Source organism: Chelonia mydas, chromosome 10, assembly GCF_015237465.2.
Source record: "Chelonia mydas isolate rCheMyd1 chromosome 10, rCheMyd1.pri.v2, whole genome shotgun sequence".
NCBI lineage: Eukaryota > Metazoa > Chordata > Testudines > Cheloniidae > Chelonia > Chelonia mydas.
This window is the reverse complement of record NC_051250.2, coordinates 56,332,595-56,352,068: the sequence shown is the minus strand read 5'-3', so window position 1 is coordinate 56,352,068 and position 19,474 is coordinate 56,332,595. Positions and strand designations below refer to the sequence as shown.

The window sequence follows — 19,474 nt, the reverse complement described above, 5'->3', positions numbered from 1 at the left end:
TCTGAACACGCGCAGGTGCAGAGCTGTTGAATAAGGTGCACATTTTTACATTGACACCTTTCAGAATATAACCACACTTTAAAGCAGTTTCTTTTAATTAATTTATTTATTTACCCATCCTGTTAAAAACGCTTACCCCCTTACGGGCAACTCTGTAACTGACCAAGGACTATATGCTGTGACTCCTCACTGAGTAAAACATGCAGGTAGTACAGCTAGAGTACAGAAGATGAGGGAGAGAGATAGAATGCAGGATCAGGCCCTTTCCTCACCCAAACTCCTATGGCAGTGTTTAGGGGCACAATCCAAAGCCCAGTGAAAGCAATGAAAACGCTCCCATTGATTTCAATGGCTTTTGCATCAGGTACTAGGAGATGTGGGGTAGAATGAGCCAAAACCCTGCCCCAGCTGAAGTCAATGGGAGTTTTGTCATTGACTTTGGGATCAATCCTCCTCCCATAGAGGATCAGGGAATTAAACCCTTGCTAATCTGCTATCAAATCAAAACAAAATTTATTCCTCTGCTGATGAAAAGACAGTTTGATCGGTTACTTCTATCCAAAGGGAACAGTGAAGAGCCAGTCATCTTATAGTAGAGTGTAAGAGCTGCCTTCAGGGCCTATAGGCTTCAAACATTTCAATGGTAGCAAACTTAGAGTTTGCTGTGCTCCAAGTTGTGTGCTCAGCTCACATGTTCCATACCGCAGTATGCTAAAATATCAGTTTTGCATTGCTCCAGCATGTGACAATTAAAAGTGCACTTAAACTTCCTATTTAAAAATTGCCAAATCTCAACCCACTCAGCATGCCAGCATTTTAAATGATAGAAAATTAAAGCATCAATTCAGAAGAAAGAAGTGGGCTAACAAAAAATACCACCAGACCTGATCCTACGATCCATATTCATTGATTTCTGGTGGAGTTTGTCTCTGTACGAACTGCAGGGTTGAGCCCATTGGGAGAGGGGCGGAAAAAAGGGTGAGATTTTCCAAAGTGCCTAAGTGGTGTGGAAGCACAAGTTCCAGGGAATTAGGTACCTTTGAGAATCCCATGCAAAGACTAATGGACAAATTCTGATCTGAATTGTTTAGGTGTAAATCCAGAGTATACCTCATTACCAAGATACATACAAAATACATTGATGTGGTTGGACTTTGCTACATGCTGCAAGCTTACAAGCATTCTGGTGCTTATGCTACATAATACAAGCTTGGTTACATTCAACAAACGGTCAACAACAGGTAGCTAGCTTTTGTTTTCAATTTTAGAAGACTGTGGTGCTGACAGCAAGCCAGCTCAGGTCAAAGCATCAAATAAGGATTGGGTGTACCAATCACTTGCATGAGGGTATCAAAGAGATGTTAAGTGGGCTAGTAGACATAGGTCCATTCACTTATGCTGATAGGAATCAAAAGAATGCCAAGAAGCACTGTAATGGGGTCAAGCCAATTCACTTGTCTCTCAGAATAGTTCAAGAAATGTAAGTGCTATTGCCTTCATGTATCTGTAGCTTGTTGATTTGCATTATATACGTATACCCTTTGCTGAATTAATCCTAGATCAGAGGTTTGTGCTAGCATTACAATGAGAATTTGCTTGATGTGTAGACTTCCTGAGAACTAATGAATGTTATCTGTCTTTTTTTCCACTTCTCTATTCCCATTAGAATCTAATTGCAGGCAATTACATATGTATGTCACTGTAACTGAACTACTTGTGTATTTCAAAGCAAGCGGTCCTTGATGTGGTGACCCAAGGTCAAAGACTCCAAATGCTTTCTTCATCAAAGGAAGAGCCCATGCTGTGAGTGAAGAAGTTACTCACCTTGTGCAGTAACGATGGTTCTTTGAGATGTGTGTCCCTCTGGGTGCTCCACTCTAGGTGTCGGTGCCTCCCTGTGCCGGAGATCGGAGATTTCTTGCAGCAGTACTCGGTCGGGGGAAGGGCGCGTGCACAGGAGTTGTCTCGTGCAGCCGTTGGCACCTCCTGTAGCATGTGCTCCCCCGACCGTCCCCTCCATTCCTTCTCTACCACAGAGCTCGGCTGTGCGAACTCTGAAGTAGAGGGGAGGAGGGTGGGTAGTGGAGCACCCACAGGGACACACATCTCGAAGAATCATCATTACTGCACAAGGTGAGTAACTTCTTCTTCTTCGAGTGAGGGGGTTCAGTAGCTCTAGATGTTGATAGAGCTGAGGATATAGGCATAGTATGAGCTTGCGGTCTGGTAGAAGGGGCGCAAGGAGGAGCGGTGGCAGGAGCTGACCACGGGTACCACTGGGGCCAGGGCACCGGGTAGGAAAAAGTTGGGTCCTGGCTACTGGGGGACAAAGCAGGGAAACTGAGGATGATTCTTATGATGCCCCATGTCTTGGGGTATGTATGGCTCTGGTGGAGGGGAAGACCCAGGCAGGGAGAACTCTGCCTGCTGCTGTGTGCCGTTCTCACTATCAGTGAAAGTATCCAGGTCAGGTGGTGAGAGCTGCTGTTCAAACAGTGAGTGCTCCTGTGTCTAGGAGCGGGGAGTCAGGCTTGGGGGCCACAGAGATATCTTGCTGATGCAGGAATTGTTGCTCTTCCCTAGGCTGGTGTGCTGCAGAGAGTGAAGTGTGAACGCCAGCCCGGAGTGATTTTAGTTTCACTTTTGCAGGTGCCGAGAGCCGTTTGTGAGAGTCCCACAGAGGGTCTGAATCTGCTCGGGGGGCGGCAGGCAGGCTCGGTGCTGACATTCTGGTCAGCACCAGGGTGAAACACATTGTTGGCACTGGGTCAATTGTCAGTGCCGGGGGAACTGGTGCCAAGGAGAGCTTCCCGCTGCGGGAAGTCGGGTCCCTGCTTGTGAGCCCCATGTGAGTTGCTTGTGAAGTGCAAGGGCGGTCAGAGTTGCCTGCTCTCGGCACTGACAGCACGAAGGGTAAAGACCCTGCCAGAGATCCTTTACCCTCTTGAGTGTCTCTGAGAGGAGACATCAGGGCTTCTTGCCTCTTCGCATGAGAGGGTGAAGCCGGGCTCCCTGTCGGTTCTGACCTGGCAGGGGAGCCTGAGGGAGAGGGTTTACTGCCCTTCTTGATAGGTGGCTGCAGAGCTTCTTGCCTCTGCTCCAGAAAGGGTGAAGCCGGGCTCCTGGCCAGTTCGGGCCTGGCCGGGGAGCGTGAGAGAGAGGGTTTGCCATTGCCTATCTCCAGAGGTGGCTGCAGGAATTTCTGCATGAGAAGCATTTTCAGCCATAGGTCCCTGTCACAACGAGCCCTGGTTTTGAGGCTCGTGCAGTGGACACACTTGGCAGGGACGTGTGTCTCGTGGAGGCACTTCACACAACGTGAGTGTCCATTAGACACTGGCACAAAGTCCTGACAGGAAGCACATTTCTTGAATCCTGAAGCCCCTGGCATTATTGCGCTAGTAATGCCAGGGGAGAATGTCTCAGTGGGAGACAAACTTGAAGTTGTTTTTTGTTTTGTTTTGTTTTGTTTTTAAACTAAATAACTATTCTAAAGGAAGGGAAACAACTGGGATGTTACTAACTAACTATTTCTATGTTCTCTGTAATTGTTTCCTTCAGAAACCAGGGAAGAGGATCAGCACTGCCCCGAATCCAGTCTTCAGCCGAGGACGGTTGAGAAGGAACTGAGGAGGGTGCGGGACCCACGCGCTCAGGAAGATTCCAGCGAGACGGGAGATATCAGCTGAGTGCGTGCGTCCTGACCAGGCACTACTACCGAAGATCTCCGATCAACGGCGCCGGGACGCACCATCACCTAGAGTGGAGCACCCACAGGGACAGCACTGGAAGAAGAAACTAAGTAACTATGTATAGACTAAGACTAACTAAACAATGTAACTAAGTATAGACTAAAAAGAAGTTCCTATGTAACTTGTAACTTTTTTCCCCCCAGAAAGTATCAAAGAGAGCACTGCTGCGGAGCTCCGTCTGCAGCCAAGGATGATGGTCGGGGGAGCACATGCTACAGGAGGTGCCAACGGCTGCACGAGACAACTCCTGTGCACGCCCTTCCCCCGACCGAGTACTGCTGCGAGAAATCTCCAATCTCCGGCGCAGGGACGCACCGACACCTAGAGAGGAGCACCCACAGGGACACCACTCGAATAAGCAAGCATTTGCTTGACTGCTTTTTGGGGAAGACAGCTATAAAAGTATGACCTGGGAATGATCCTTTATCTCTGGACTGATGAATTCTGACAGGGTGGAATTCTGAGGTATTGGACTGAGATCCATAGAGCCATTCTAGGTGACCCTGACAGACTACTGGACACCAGCAAATTACCACACCTCTGCTATCACATTGGACTTACAAACTTTGATTCACCTGTAATGTATTTTACCTGCTTTGACCTCTCTCAATAACTCTTATTTTTTTCTTCACTAATAAAGCTTTAGTTTACTAAAGAAACTGGCTTCAGCATTGTCTTTGGTGAGATCTCAAATATACCCTGACCTGGGGTAAGTGACTGGCCCTTTGGGGGTGGGAGTAACTGAATGTGTGATGATATTTGGTTTTAATAACCTTTCACCATTAAGTTCAGTTTGTCTGGTTGGTAATATAGGCTGGAGTGTAAGGGGACTGGCTGTGGCTCCATGGTAAGCTAGTATAGTGATCCAGGAGCACATATTTCTTGCTGGTTTAGTTAAATCTAATTATAGAATATACCACCAATTTGGGTGTCTGCCCTGTTTTCTTACAATCTGAGTTGTGGTTGGCACTCTCAGCTGGGACCCATTCCGGACACCATGACAAACAAAATGTCCTCCCTATTCATTTACATTCAAGAGTAGACACATAGTTCTAGTAATTACTGGATTTTAATTTGCTTATCAAAAACAGTAGTTCATAATTAACATATTATGCAAATAATGAAGTGTAGTAATTAGTCTCCAGAATTACTTACTGATTATTTAGGGTGGCTTTTCAAGAGCATTTAGGTGACTTAGATCTCACACTTACTCTTAAAGTCCAGTGACAGAGAATGAATTAGTTAAATATGAAGGAAAAAAAGATCAAATGAACTGTTAAGGTTCCTCCCCCACTCTGAACTCTAGGGTACAGATGTGGGGACCTGCATGAAAACCTCCTAAGCTTACTTTTACCAGCTTAGGTTAAAACTTCCCCAAGGTACAAATTAATTTTATCCTTTGTCTTTGGAATATCCACTGCCACCACCAAACTCTAACTGGGTTTACTGGAAAACGTAGTTTGGACACGTCTTTCCCCCCAAAATCCTCCCAACTCTTGCACCCCACTTCCTGGGAAAGGTTTGGTAAAAATCCTCACCAATTTGCATAGGTGACCACAGACCCAAACCCTCGGATCTGAGAACAATGAAAAAGCATTCAGTTTTCTTACAAGAAGACTTTTAATAGAAATAGGAGTAAATAGAAGTAAAGAAATCCCCTCTGTAAAATCAGGATGGTAGATACCTTACAGGGTAATTAGATTCAAAACATAGAGAATCCCTCTAGGCAAAACCTTAAATTACAAAAAAGATACCCAGACCGAAATAGTCATTCTATTCAGCACAGTTTCTATCTCAGCCATTTAAAGAAATCATAATCTAACACATACCTAGCTAGATTACTTACTAAAAGTTCTAAGACTCCATTCCTGGTCTATCCCCAGCAAAAGCAGCATATAGACAGAGACCCTTTGTTTCTCTCCCTCCTCCCAGCTTTTGAAAGTATCTTGTCTCCTCATTGGTCATTTTGGTCAGGTGCCAGCGAGGTTACCTTTAGCTTCTTAACCCTTTACAGGTGAGAGGATTTTTCCTCTGGCCAGAAGGGATTTTAAAGGGGTTTACCCTTCCCTTTATATTTATGACATGAACACTATTTGGAAAAAAAAGTCCCCAAGCACAACAACCTGCCTTTTAATGTGGCCCCTAAAAACAGATATCCTGCTAACATATTGGAAAGTAACAAGCCATATTACTTTGCCATAATATACTGAGAAGAAATAATTTATTAATAGAAAAAGAACAGAATCAGGTTTGGCTTTCTGCGAGTCCTCTCCCTCTTTGGGCAAAGACTTCATGTTCACAAACATCTTCAAGAATAAAATAAAGTTAAGGGACAAGCCTGGCTAGATACTCTGCTGGGCCCAGGCTTGGTGGCACTGACTTCAAAGGGGCATGCTCAGATCTCCTGATACCACTGAAGTATTGCCAAAATTCAAAGATACAAAAAGATACAAAATTCAAATACAAACATGCCACCTCAGGTGATACCCAAGATGTTCCCTGCGTAAAAGACTCTTGCCATCTCCTCTTATAAAAAATCAGTTCCACACTCTCCCCATACCGCCTACAATCTATAAATTCCTTATTCTTTTCCTCCTATGTCCATCAAGCCTACATCTCTCCTCCAGCCTAATGGTCTTGAGCACCCAAGCTTAAGCCTCCTACCAAGGCTCTTCTAGGTGGCTTCCCACTCTGGCAGCCATTCTTCACAGGACCAGAAGTGGTGACAAGTGATTTATCCAGAGATTTCTGTTGGAAGAGATCATGAGTCCCATTGGTTTGACTCAGTCAATACATGTGCTTAAAGGTCCACATGTACATAAGTATCGTGCTGAATTGGGGTTGAGTGAGCAGAGATGCTTAGCACACATCTTGTGGGTCAATGTTTTTTATTTGTTTGGTTGGTTTTCAGTTACTTTTTTCCTCTCTTGAGTAGAGTCTTCACTCCCGGAGGGAGAGATGTTAGTAGTGTTTAAAGGAGTGAGTTTTAAAGTGTGATTATACTCTGAAAAGCATCCTTGTAAAAATACAATTACTGCATCTCAATGATTTCCAGATCAAATGTGCTCAATTTATAAATAAGACAATATTTTTTTCCCCAGGTACCAACCCTGCAATCTCAGCCAGTGCTCTTAAAGTCAAACTGAGTTCATTCTGGCTCATGCATCACCACAAGAAATAAAAACCCTGCATGCCAAATTATGCCCTCAGTGATACTTGTGCAGCCTCATTACCTTTAATGGGTTTGCACAGGTGTAACTGAGTGGAATTTGGTAAACAATTCTGTTGCTGATGTATGAGATAGAATAGAAACTGCAGTTCACTCTCTCTCAGCTGTTTTGGCTCTGCAAGGCTAAAATAAGTAAAGAAGGAGGAAAATATATTTTTCTGATCTTTAAAGTGCTGAATATACACTGGCAGCAGCCCTGTTGAGTGACATTAGACTATTTTAAAGAATATAATTGTACTTTGAGAAAGGAGAGTGAAGGCATGGCAGACCAAATTCAGGGACGGGGTTCAAGGCAGAGTGTATCATGTAGCATTAGAAATGGAAGAAAAGAGTGGGAAGAGAACACAAAAGAGCTGTTAGTTCTGCAGTTTGGGCATAAGGGGAATGTGACAATGAGTGAGCACAGAGTGGTAATAAGTTGGATAAGGCTCTGAATGCATGATAGACAGTATTAATACTGCAGTAGTCCCAATATTGCAGGAATCCAAATCATGGACCCCAGTGTGCTAGGTGCTGTACAAACAGAGAATGAAATTACAGTCCCTGATAGAGTGGTGACATGAGCAGAACAATCTAAAAGTAATGTTCTTCTCTTGATGCACTATGGGTGAAATTCACCTGCATGCAGAGGGCCAGGACCAGACTTATGCATTATGGAAGTCCCCACTTAAGACCTCAACACTGGGCTTAAGATAGTCTTGTGCTGGCCCTTTGTATATGGTTGAATTTCAGCCACTGTACATAACTCCTTTTGAGATCAACAGGAGTTATTTATGTGCTCTGGAGTGTGGAATTGGTCTATGTCTAGATTTTGGACCTCTGTCTCTAATGAACAATTCTGAATAGGACAACATGCAAACATTATGATAAAAGATAGGAGACTGATCCTTTATGTGGAAATAATTGCACTGATTGGGGGCGGGGGGGGGGGGCTTTGGGGAGGATTTGCAACAGTCTCTAAGGTGCCACAAGTACTCCTTTTCTTTTTGCGAATACAGACTAACACGGCTGCTACTCTGAAACCTTCAAACTAAATGAATTCTTTGCATCAGTCTTCATGGCTGAGGATGTGAGGGTGATTCCCAAACCTGAGCCATTCTTTTTAGGTGAAAGATCTAAGGAACTGTCCCAGATTAAGGTATAATTCGAGGAGGTTTTGGAACAAATTGATAAATTAAACAGCAATAAGTTACCAGGACCAAATGGTATTCACCCAAGATTTCTGAAGGAACTCAAATGTGAAATTGCAGAACTACTAACTGTAGTCTGTAACTTATCATTTAAATCAGCTTCTGTACCAGATGACTGGAGGATAGCTAATGTGATACCAATTTTTAAAAAGGGCTCCAGAGATGATCCCGGCCTTTACAGGCCTGTAAGCCTGACTTCAGTACTGGGCAAACTGGTTGAAACTATAATAAAGAACAATATTGTCAGACATATAGATGAACATAATTTGTTGAGGAAGAGTCAACGTGGTTTTAGAAAGAGAAATCATGCCTTACCAATCTACTAGAATTCTTTGAGGGGGTCAACAAGTATGTGGACCAAGGGGATCCAGTGGATATAGTGTACTTAGATTTTCAGAAAGCCTTTGACAAGGTCCCTCACCAAAGGCTCTTACGCAAAGTATGTTGCCACTGGATAAGAAGGAAGGTGCTCTCATGGATTGGTAACTGGTTAAAAGATAGGAAACAAAGGGTAAGTATAAATGGTCAGTTTTCAGAATGGAGAGTGGTGTTCCCCAGGGGTCTGTTCTGGGACCAGTCCTATTCAACATATTCATAAATGATTTGGAAAAAGAGATAAACAGTGAGGTGGCAAAATTTGCAGATTATACAAAAATACTAAAGAGAGTTAAGACCCAGGCAGACTGTGAAGAGCTACAAAAGGAGCTCTCAAAACTGGGTGACTGGGCAACAAAATGGCAGATGAAATTTAATGTTGATAAATGCAAAGTAATGCACATTGGAAAGCATAATCCCAACTATACATATAAAATGGTGGTCTAAATTAGCTGTTACCAACCACTCAAGAAAGATCTTGGAGTCACTGAGGATAGTTCTCTGAAAACCATCCACTTAATGTGCAGTGGCAGTCAAAAAAGCAAACAGAATGCTGGGAAAAATTAAGAAAGATAGATGATAGGACAGAAAATATCATGTTGCCTCTACATAAATCCATCTTGAATACTGTGTGCAGATGAGGTCGCCCGCATCTCAAAAAAAGATATATTGGAATTGGAAAAGGTTCAGAAAAGGGCAACAACGATTAGGGGTATGGAACGGCTTCCATCTGAGGAGACATTAATAAGACTGGGATTTTCAGCTTGGGAAAGAGATGGCTAAGGGGAGATATGATTGCGGTCTATAAAATCATGACTGGTGTAGAAAAAGTAGATAAGGAAGTGCTGTTTACTACTTCTCATAACACAAGAACTAGGGGTTACCAAATGAAATTAATAGGCAGCAGGTTTAAAACAAATAAAAGGAAGTATTTCTTCACACAATGCACAGTCAACCTGTGGAACTCCTTGCCAAAGGATGTTGTGAAGGCCAAGACCATAATAGGGTTCAAAAAAGAACTCGATAAATTCATGGAGGATAGGTCCATCAATGGCATCCCCAGTCTCTGTTTGCCAGAAGCTGGGAATGAGTGACAGGGGATGGATCACTTGATGATTAATTCCCTCTGGGGCACCTGGCACTGGCCACTGTTGGAAGACAAGATACTGGGCTAGATGGACCCTTGGTCTGACCCAGTAGCGACATTCTTATGTTCTTATTTCCAGATGGGTGTCTATTTTATTCCCAATTACCCTTCATTTACACAAAGATGAACAAATTGCTTCTCTACTTGGAAATTAAATTTTGCTCATAATCAGAACTACTGTATGTGGTAGAAGCTGGTAAGAGGTTTTGTTCAGTCCCAAGAAACTAACTGCTGAAGCCAAACTTATTGATCCCAGCACCACATACAAAAGGTGTTTAACTGGTGTCTTTCTCGGCAGATGCTGTGCAATTGCTTTGCAGAGCTAAATGGAAGCAGTACTCTTGCGAAGAAAAGATCATTTTCATAATGGAGGAAATTTTCATAGGAGGGATCATAGAGATTTTACCAGATGAAAAATTTGAGAAAATAGAGTGTTTCTACATTCCAAAAAATAGTTCAAACATTGACAGTGCCATCACCATACTGTAGACTCTGACACGGATTCTGATCTCATTTACACCAGTGTAACTCCACTGATATCACTGGACTTGATCTTGTTTTACACTCTTCTAAATGATCAGAATCAGATATATTTTATCTGGGATCTCTGTTACAATGATTTTATTCACTACTAAACTTGTTTTGGGGGAAAAAAGGATAATGTGTCACTGACACATGGAATTCAAACAATTAGTAAACTCTTGTTATTTCAGAAGATGCCAGTGTAGTTCATTGATAGCAATTAATATTAGTGAAATAGGTAAAATGTCCTGTCACAGTTACCAGGCCAAATGCACCTCTGATCCCTCCAGCTGCACCCTCTTTAGATCTATTAACATCATGTCTTTCTTGGGGCAAAATATTCAATCTTCCCACTACGACCTGGTGCTGGGCTGCAGTCCCCTGTGAATTAACCGTGATCACTTCTGCAGATCTGATTTACGTCTATACCCTGTAATTCAGTTGCAGGACAATAACAGTGATAATTAAGGACCAAACAGCCTCCTTAAAACAAAGTATTTATTTAGAACAAAATATTTCAGAGAAAACTCATCTTAAAACCAACAACACACACTGTATGCCTATCTAATTCTTCCCTAAGGCTTACTGTTCCTTGGATCTGGGAAGGCCCAGTTCCTTCAGGCTCCTCCCCAGCCTGTCTCTAGCCAGCTCTGACAAATGGCTCTTCCTCCTTCCTCTCAAAAAGACTTGGTTCTTAGTTGGTTCTTAGTTCCTGGAGGAGCTGTGGTCACTCTCCCCATGCAATTACATACTATATTAAGTTTGTGGGCCAGGAACTGTAAGATCTTCCAAAGATATTTTTGGGAATTGCCGTACCTGTCACACCCTGCTAGGAGGAAAGATGGAAAAATTGCTTTTTGCGCCAACTCCAGTGCCATTTAAATCTATCCATCATGTCAGCGAATACACAGAGCATAGTGTATTCTACTAATTCAACTAATACTACTTTTGATGAACATTTAATTTACAAGCATGTTGGCAAAATAAATTTTCAGCTAACAAATGCATATTACTGCAATATGGATGTGTGGTATTTCAACTAAATCAATAATCTCTTTTTAGAAACATTTGAACTTTCTGCATTGTTACACTAGAAGAAAACTCAAACCCAAACAAGATCCAAACTTCATGTTGTCCTCAAATATGAAATACACTGGCATCTGCCCGTTTAGCCAGGCACTACTTCCATTGACTCCATTGCTTCTAGTGACTTCTTGTTTCCTGTGCAACTGCTCATGAAAGAAGGAAATGTGAGAGAGAAAAGCCTCCCTTATCAAGTTAGTTATTGAATAGTAGCACCATCTAGAGGCCTGAGTTCCTGAAATATACTGTTTTACAATGGATTATTTCCATGGAACTAACAACATTTGAAAGATCCAGCTTTCTTACACAGGCTACCAGTAAATAGTTTGAAAGCTTTTCTCAAAGCAGGCTGCCCCAAGTCACAAGGATCCTTTCCCGCTTGTAAGTTTTCATGTATATATTAAAATATGAAACTTGTTCCACTACTTGTGCAGGGAAAGCCCCTGGCGGGCCGGGCCAGTTTGTTTACCTGCCGCGTCTGCAGGTTTGGCGGATCGCGGCTCCCACTGGCAGCGGTTCGCTGCTCCAGGCCAATGGGGGCTGTAGGAAGTGGCAGCCAGTACGTCCCTCCGCCCACGCCGCTTCCAGCAGCTCCCATTGGCCTGGAACAGCGAACCGCGGCCACTGGGAGCTGCGATCAGCCAAACCTGCAGACGCAGCAGGTAAAGAAACCAGCCCGGCCCGCCAGGGGCTTTCCCTGAACAAGCGGCAGAACAAGTCTGGGAACCACTGTTCTAAATGTAGCAATATGGACAACACATTTGTAGACTGTAAATATCTATCTATATCACCCTTATCATCCAGAGTTATTGAGACCATGCCACGCAAAGCCCAAATAGATGGTTGGGAGGGAGGGGCAAAATAGGAGCTCTCTTGTGGGTTTAAGCTGATAACTGTTTATCTCTGCTCAAAAAAACTGTCAGCTCTCTCATGCTGTGTGGGAATTGCTTTTACTTTGTGAGTCAGGTGAACTAGATTCAAACAGATTGGCCAGTGATGGGGCAGACCCATGTCCGGAGGGAACAAAGTTTTGTTGAGCTGAGGCCATTTTTGCTCTGAGGTGCTGAAGATTTTAGAGGACCCTTATCCATCCACCTGCAAGATTCTTAATCCTGTTGGTTAGTGAAATCAAGATGGAGATTTTCGGATTATTGGGGTTGTTAATGCTTCCCTTGAAAAAGATAAGAATACTACTGTCATGCTACTGGTTTCAGGGAAGAGTGTTGTGGGTATGCTGTGGAGGAGGGGTTTAAGCACCATTGGGGGAGAGCTTTGTCTACCCTTTGCCCAACAGTTTAAATATGTGGTGGTGCTTTTGGCCTCTTGCTCCACCTCGCACTCATGTGCTCCTGGAGTCTCTGAAGGCATTGGTAACCAGCATCTTTTTCATCTTCATCAAGTTAATGGTTTGCCAGCATCTCTCACCAAACCAGACCTTCCCACAGCGATTCATGCTTTTTGCCACCCCTAGATTAGAGGACCTGCAGTGTGCTGTACATAGGACAAGACATGAAGATAGTGTGAAAGCTATAGCTTGTGGCAATAGCTCTGCAAGTGGATAATGACCCTGCAGCATGACTTAGCATTAACCTTTTGTAACCCTAACTGAGGGCTAAGAAATTCTCTTAGCAACACTCCTGTATGGCCTTCCTACACTTATGACAACTGACTCCCCAACTGGTGAGTATTATTAAGCCACAACTTAACGTATTGCTTAATGAAAAGCAATACATAGTGGGGCAAAATGACTGGGGGGCAAATCACCTTTTTAGAAGTGAAATTGATTCTTCTGCTACAATTCAGGGACAGAAATATTGACAATTTCTAAAAAGTAAAAGCTTCGGTTTAATCGTTAAAAAATAATCAGTCGACCAACTGGCACCCTATTGCACTAGACAACTTGAAAATCCTTAGGCCAGTGTGATCATCTCTCTGCTACATTAAGAGAAATAATACCCAGTAATGCTGAGCTACTGTATATGAGTTTGACACAAGGCAAGGAAGTCTCAAGTGAAAGAACTTAAAGGAGATTTAGAGATACAGCCAGATGACATGCAAATGATACGCTGAATGATCCTTTAGTGTAATGCCATGTTCTCCCCTTGATATATTGAAAACTCCCATTGAGGTCCATAAGAACTGCATTCACAGAACAAGGGTGGTAGATGGCCCTAAGTAATTGAACTGAATTGTATTTCTTTATGAGAATTTCTGATAGTACATCAAAGCTATCTGTTAATAAGGGAGAGATTACAGAATCCCTGCATTGTGGTGAAATGGATTAGCTAGTAGAGAGAGAGAACCTTTCAGAGGCTGATTCAACATTAAAGTGATTGGGCAGACTCCTAAGCCTATATTTTTGTTTTTAGAAAGCACTGAACACCCACCTTCTGAAAATAGGCCTTTTAAACGATTCTCAGGCTGGGCAAAATTGAGGCATCCAAAAATCAGTCACTTATGAAAATTTAGGCCCCAATCTTGGTTTAAAAAAAATGTTTGAAGAGTTTTAAAGGAAACTGTAATATGAATTAATCCAGCAATAAATGTTTCCCCTTGAATTTTAGGGTCAAAATTTCAACTCATGCAGGGATTTGCCGGCACAAATTTAAATTATTTGACATGCAAATGGCATCTGTGTTTTCCAAATGGTTAAACATTTAATTGCAATGCATACGGTGGAGCAGAAAAAAATGGGCATGTAAATTTAGGCCCTGATCCTGCCAGGATACTCACACATGGTGAATTCCAACATGAGTAGTACCATTTAGTTTAAAGTGGACTGCAGCTGCCATCTCCGATGTCCACATAGCACTAGACACTCAGGCTGGCCAGAAAACAAGAATTTCATTTCATGAAACTTTTCAAGGTTTCTGCATTGGGTTTCATACTTCATCGGGATGAAAGAGACCTTTCAAAAATTTTCATGGAAACCCAGCCAGAGACCCCAGAATAGCCAATAGCCTGGTGGGTAGGGCACTCACTGTGGATGTAGGAGGCCCAGGTTCAACTCCCTGCTCTGCCTGATTGGGAGCAGTGACTTGTTCCTCGGTCCTAATCACCAGGCCAGAGTGTCAGTCTCTCTCTCTCTTTCTGGCCCAATGAATATTTGTTTATGCTAAGTGGAATAGCTTTAAACAGGAGAAATTGAGAGACACCCAGCAGAGAATAGCCAATAGGAAAAATTCCTGACTTACTCTACCACACACACTAAATCTCAGTCCTTGCTTGGGACAGAATAATGGGTAAAGGAAGTTATTTTCAATTATTTAGAAATTCAACATAGTGTAGTGAATCTGTTCTCTAAATCACCTTTCTGGCCTCTCCATGCTTGGTGTTTTCAGAAAACAAAGTGCCATGCAGCATAAACTAGAACTGCTTTAAACAGATAGCAGTAATCCATTAGGGACTGCTGTGCCAGATGTGCTCCAGCCCCCTGACCAGCCCTATTCCCTCTACCTCCAACATGCCCTATGCAGAGGGGTGGGGAAGTTGGTAACATACAGCCAATTATGCCACATTTATGGCATAGGAGAATTGCCTTCCATCAGGGGGAGACCCTGACTGCGCCTTTAATTCAGCTTTCTAATCCCGTGTGAATGCTACAAAGCCTCCTGACCTAGGACTCAGGATGAAGTCCATCTCCCACTATATTAAGTACTGCACTATAAAAATGCATGATATATTTGTGTTCAGAGCCAATCCTGGAGCACTAACATTTCCCCACATACCTTAGGCCACACACTGTACACTTTTAAACCCTTCTTCTGTGGAATATGGCCTTATCACAGTCTTACAGCCTGATGCTGCTGCTAATCAAGTCTATGACAACATTTCCATTTTCCTGCAAACTGAGAAGGGAAAGGCCCTTAACTCCTATTGAGATTCACCAAGATATACCCATTGAATTGAAACAGAAAGAGGGAAGAAAACAACAATATCAATTTTTAAAAAATCACCAAAATGCTTAATATGCAGCATACAGGTGTTCAAACTATATTGCATTTCCATTTTTGCAGTGTGTTCATTTTCCCTGAAATACATTCTTACAAATGACTAACTTGTGTTGCTTTAGAGCAGTGGTTCTCAACCTTTCCAGACTACTGTACCCCTTTCAGCAGTCTGATTTGTCTTGTATACCCCCAACTTTCATTGCACTTTGTAAGCAAGAAGTTTTAAAATCAGACCTAAATATACAAAAGTGTCATAACACACTACTACTGAAAAATTGCTTACTTTCTCATTTTGTCTGTATGAAATTTTAGTTTGTACTGACTTGGCTAGTGATTTTTATGTAGTCTGTTGTAAAACTAGGCAAATATCTAGATGCGTTGATGTACCCCCTGGAAGACCTCTGCATACGCCTAGGAGTACACATACCCCTGGTTAAGAACCACTGTTTTAGAGAATCTTTTTTGGCTGGTGATTGAGTAATAACGTTCCTGGGAACACCTCTTTGTGCTAGAGGGACAGAGAAAATCAATGTCCTATTTTTTGTCCTGACTCCTGCACAAGTTACTATATATCAGTTATTGATTGATTCCTCCCCAATTCAATCATAAATATAGTTATAAAATGTCTGAAATTTAATCAGTCTCCAAAGTTTAACAATTAATCAGCATAGTGATTAATCAGCATAGTGGCAAGGAAAACAGAATAGAAAAGAGAGTAATCCAATTACATTCTTTCTGATTTTGAGAGTTACACATCTGTATTTCTTTCAGATTGACAACTGACAAAGATATAGTGCATCTGAAGGTTTTCAAATGCTGAGTCTGGCATGTAGCATATCTAAAGATTAGAAAAAAATGGAATGATTAAGTAATCATTTAACTGTGTCATCCTGCTTACATCTTACCCAACACATAAACATGCCTATGGTAAAACTATCCATGATAATACAAAGTTTCTTTTAGAGTTGTAGTGAGATGGGAATATCATAAGTAACAAAACCCCCTCAGAACAATGTTGCCTTCAGGTGCAGTAGCTTTCGCTGGCTTCCGTAAATTGCACCTTCAAAACTAAGGGAAAAATTAGGGCTTACAGTAAGTGACAATAATTACTATATCCACTGGGGACAAATCCTTCCACTTCACTACACAGTGCAGTAAAAGGTATACATGGACCTAATTTTGGTTTCAGAGTGGATGCACAAGCACAACCAAGAGCACAATTTGGCCATGTGACATTATACTTCCTTGGTACCTATATCTGCCAACTCTAGATTTATACATTCTTGTGTGGACTATCCAAGGTTAGCCACCTTTTCAGCACAGTTCGAGGATGCAGTTCAGGTCCAGTCTTCATAACCAAAATTATTGAGTAGTTACACGTGGGGGATTAATCTAGTACTGATCACTTTCAGGGGTGTGTGAGTATGTGTGCATGGGTGAACGCTGTGGGTGCATGTGGGTGTGCACACGTGTAAAATGCAGCCCAAAAGGAGGAAGCTTAGGAAAGTTGTCAGAAACTGGAAAAGGACCTTTAGAATGGAAATGCTAATAGGCCCCACAAGTGCATCTTGTAGAATACATGACCTAAGATGACAACAAGGAGAGAGATAACTGTTGCCAAATGTATTTATTAAAACAAACATTTTTTTTTCTGGATACAATAACCACCTTTTTGTCCAGTACTTCAGTTTTCCAGTCTGGTCTTCTTGTAAACCTTTCTCCCCAGTGCCAATTTACAGCACGCATGCAAAATATGCACACACTAACGCCTATCCCCTTGTATATTAGTGACAATTGCTTAATTCCAAAATATATACAGTAAGTACCATAATAGCATTCCAAATGAGAACTTAACTCTTGAACATTTATACTTCCAGCTTCAAAAAGCAGCTTGAAAATTAAATTTATGATATATTTTATTGCTATACATGTTTCATAGATATATGGCTAGCTTAATTATAACCCTCTATCTTTCTGCTGCCTTTCCTAGAATGGAAAAGCTGCAAGCTCCACATTACCATATGCAGTGAGCAGTTGGTTTTTATACTGCAGGAATAATGCAAGTGATATTGATAGAATTGTAATTAAACTTTAAATAAACCATGCACATTAATCTTGCTGCTAGTATTAATTTGTATGCATAAAACTACTCACACATTGGTATCATGAGGGATAGGAATTTTTTAGGGACAAATGCTGACCTTTAGTGAAACTATTTCATGTGTTTTATAAAAGTGTGTGCAATTCTGCCTCAATCCCAAACACAGATTATACCTTGCTTCTGTGGCTCCAGACACATGGGACACAGGGAAACGGCCACAGAGTAGCCGTTAGGTAGGTAGAGTAGGTAGATATTTTATAATCACACCCATATGCTCATGCATGTTGAGCCCCTACTCAGCTGAGCCAAAGAACAATGGGATTTATCCTGATTCTGTGCTGTATGTGCTCAGGAACCAGTGTCAGATATGCTGGTTGACCTGCTACTGGAGATGCCCATCAAAGCTGACCCACAAACGGTTTTGATAGATCCAGCAGCTTAAGGCCAGGACTGTTGTTCTGCACCACCAGCCAGGATGGTCAGAGGGGCTTGTTCTGTTACTAGGACTTCTCAATTCAGAGCCTTCCAATGGGATTTGGGTGCCTAACTCTCTTCAGCTTTGGAAATCCTATCTCAAATCCAGCCTTTTCTCTGTTCATGGTTAGGTCAGCCTCCACATCCCAATGAATTTCAATGGGATTTAAACACTTAATTCTCTTAGGTTCCTTTGCAAATTGTACAGACTCAGTGCAGACATGTTTCTGCGCTCTGCTCTGCAAGATGATCATCCCTACTGTTTCTATTATTACATCCTCTTATCTCTGCCACTTAGAGAAAACAATGGAATGAGAAACAGAACTGGAGATTGTACAGTTATACAGACAGAACAAAAGGATCCGAATTCAAATGGCATGTGCAACCTTAACTGGGCCATTTAAGGACTTTACTACCTTGTTGTGCAACAGTTAAATTGTTTTAACTTTTTTTTTTTTGCTACAGAATATTGCATAGCACTTGTATAGCACCTTTTGTCTGAGGATCCCAGAAAACTATTATCTTGATTTTACAGAAGAGGAAACTGAAGCACAGAGAAATTAAATGATTTGCCCTGAAGTCCCATACACAGCTTCAAATGCCAGAGTAAGGAACACAATCCAAGTCTCTTGACTCCAATTTCTTACTCTAACCACAAGACCATGGTGCCTCCATACAGAAGGCAATGTATGATGCAGGCTGAGTTATGACAAGATTTGAGCAGCTCCTGTGACTTACAATACATAGTGCTACTAGCTCAGCATTAGCACTGGTTGAAAAAATGCAGAGATCTTTGTGTTGTAATTTCCACTCTACAAGCTTGCTGAAAAACAGCAAAGCTCTCTCTCACTCACCCCCTGCCCCACCTGCAAAATTTTGAAAATGTTCACCAGTTCTACCCAGCATTGTGATGAGCCCTATTTCTTTATATTACTAAGCTATTACCAGAATTCTGCAGGGGCAGATCATTCAGACTGAGATAAGTGAAACTATACCTTATCACAAAAATTAATTGCACCACATATCAAAATGTGTTTTCAAACATGATACATCATGCTGAGCAGTGGCTATAGGTGTTGATCTGTGCTCTTAAAGGTTATCTTTTTATATTCATACCAGAAAAAGATGAATAGCAAAAAAAAAAATTCCCCAAAGAAGAATTATTTTTATTAGACTTTTGTTTTCTTTGACATTTCATTGTCTCATTCCAATACCATGGATTATCTCCATGTCAATGACTTTTTTCATGTTAAAGGCCTTTTTAAAAGCATGGCTATATTGTTAAAAATGTAATTCCTAGTTGGTTTGAGAAGGGTTGGTTTAAATGCACATTGCATAGCAATTTTGTTACTGTATATCTTTGAGGAGGCCAAAAGAGCTCAATTCTTCTACAGTACATTGACCTACAACCTACCCAACTTGTGCAACATTCTATCTTATTTGACATTTACCAGTACAATTGCACAATGATTTCTAATTATGTACCCAATAGCAGGCTCTGTCTGTGACCTTTTCTAATAGCTATGTGTTTGTATAGCCCACAGGTATAAAATATATTCACTATGAAACAGGGATTGCTGAAAGTGGATTTGCTTGATAGGCACTATTGGCCAGTGGATGAGTCTTCCTGACCGTTCCATATTGATTCACT

General features: G+C 41.8%; 1 long non-coding RNA gene across 1 annotated transcript; it reads left to right on the top strand.

Annotated features, from left to right (window-relative positions):
• Positions 1-1,984: 1,984 nt before the first annotated feature.
• LOC119567253 lies at positions 1,985-4,407 on the top strand. Its single transcript, XR_005227190.2, has 3 exons — positions 1,985-2,133; positions 3,562-3,802; positions 3,896-4,407. It is a non-coding gene; the product is annotated as an uncharacterized LOC119567253 (long non-coding RNA).
• Positions 4,408-19,474: the final 15,067 nt, after the last annotated feature.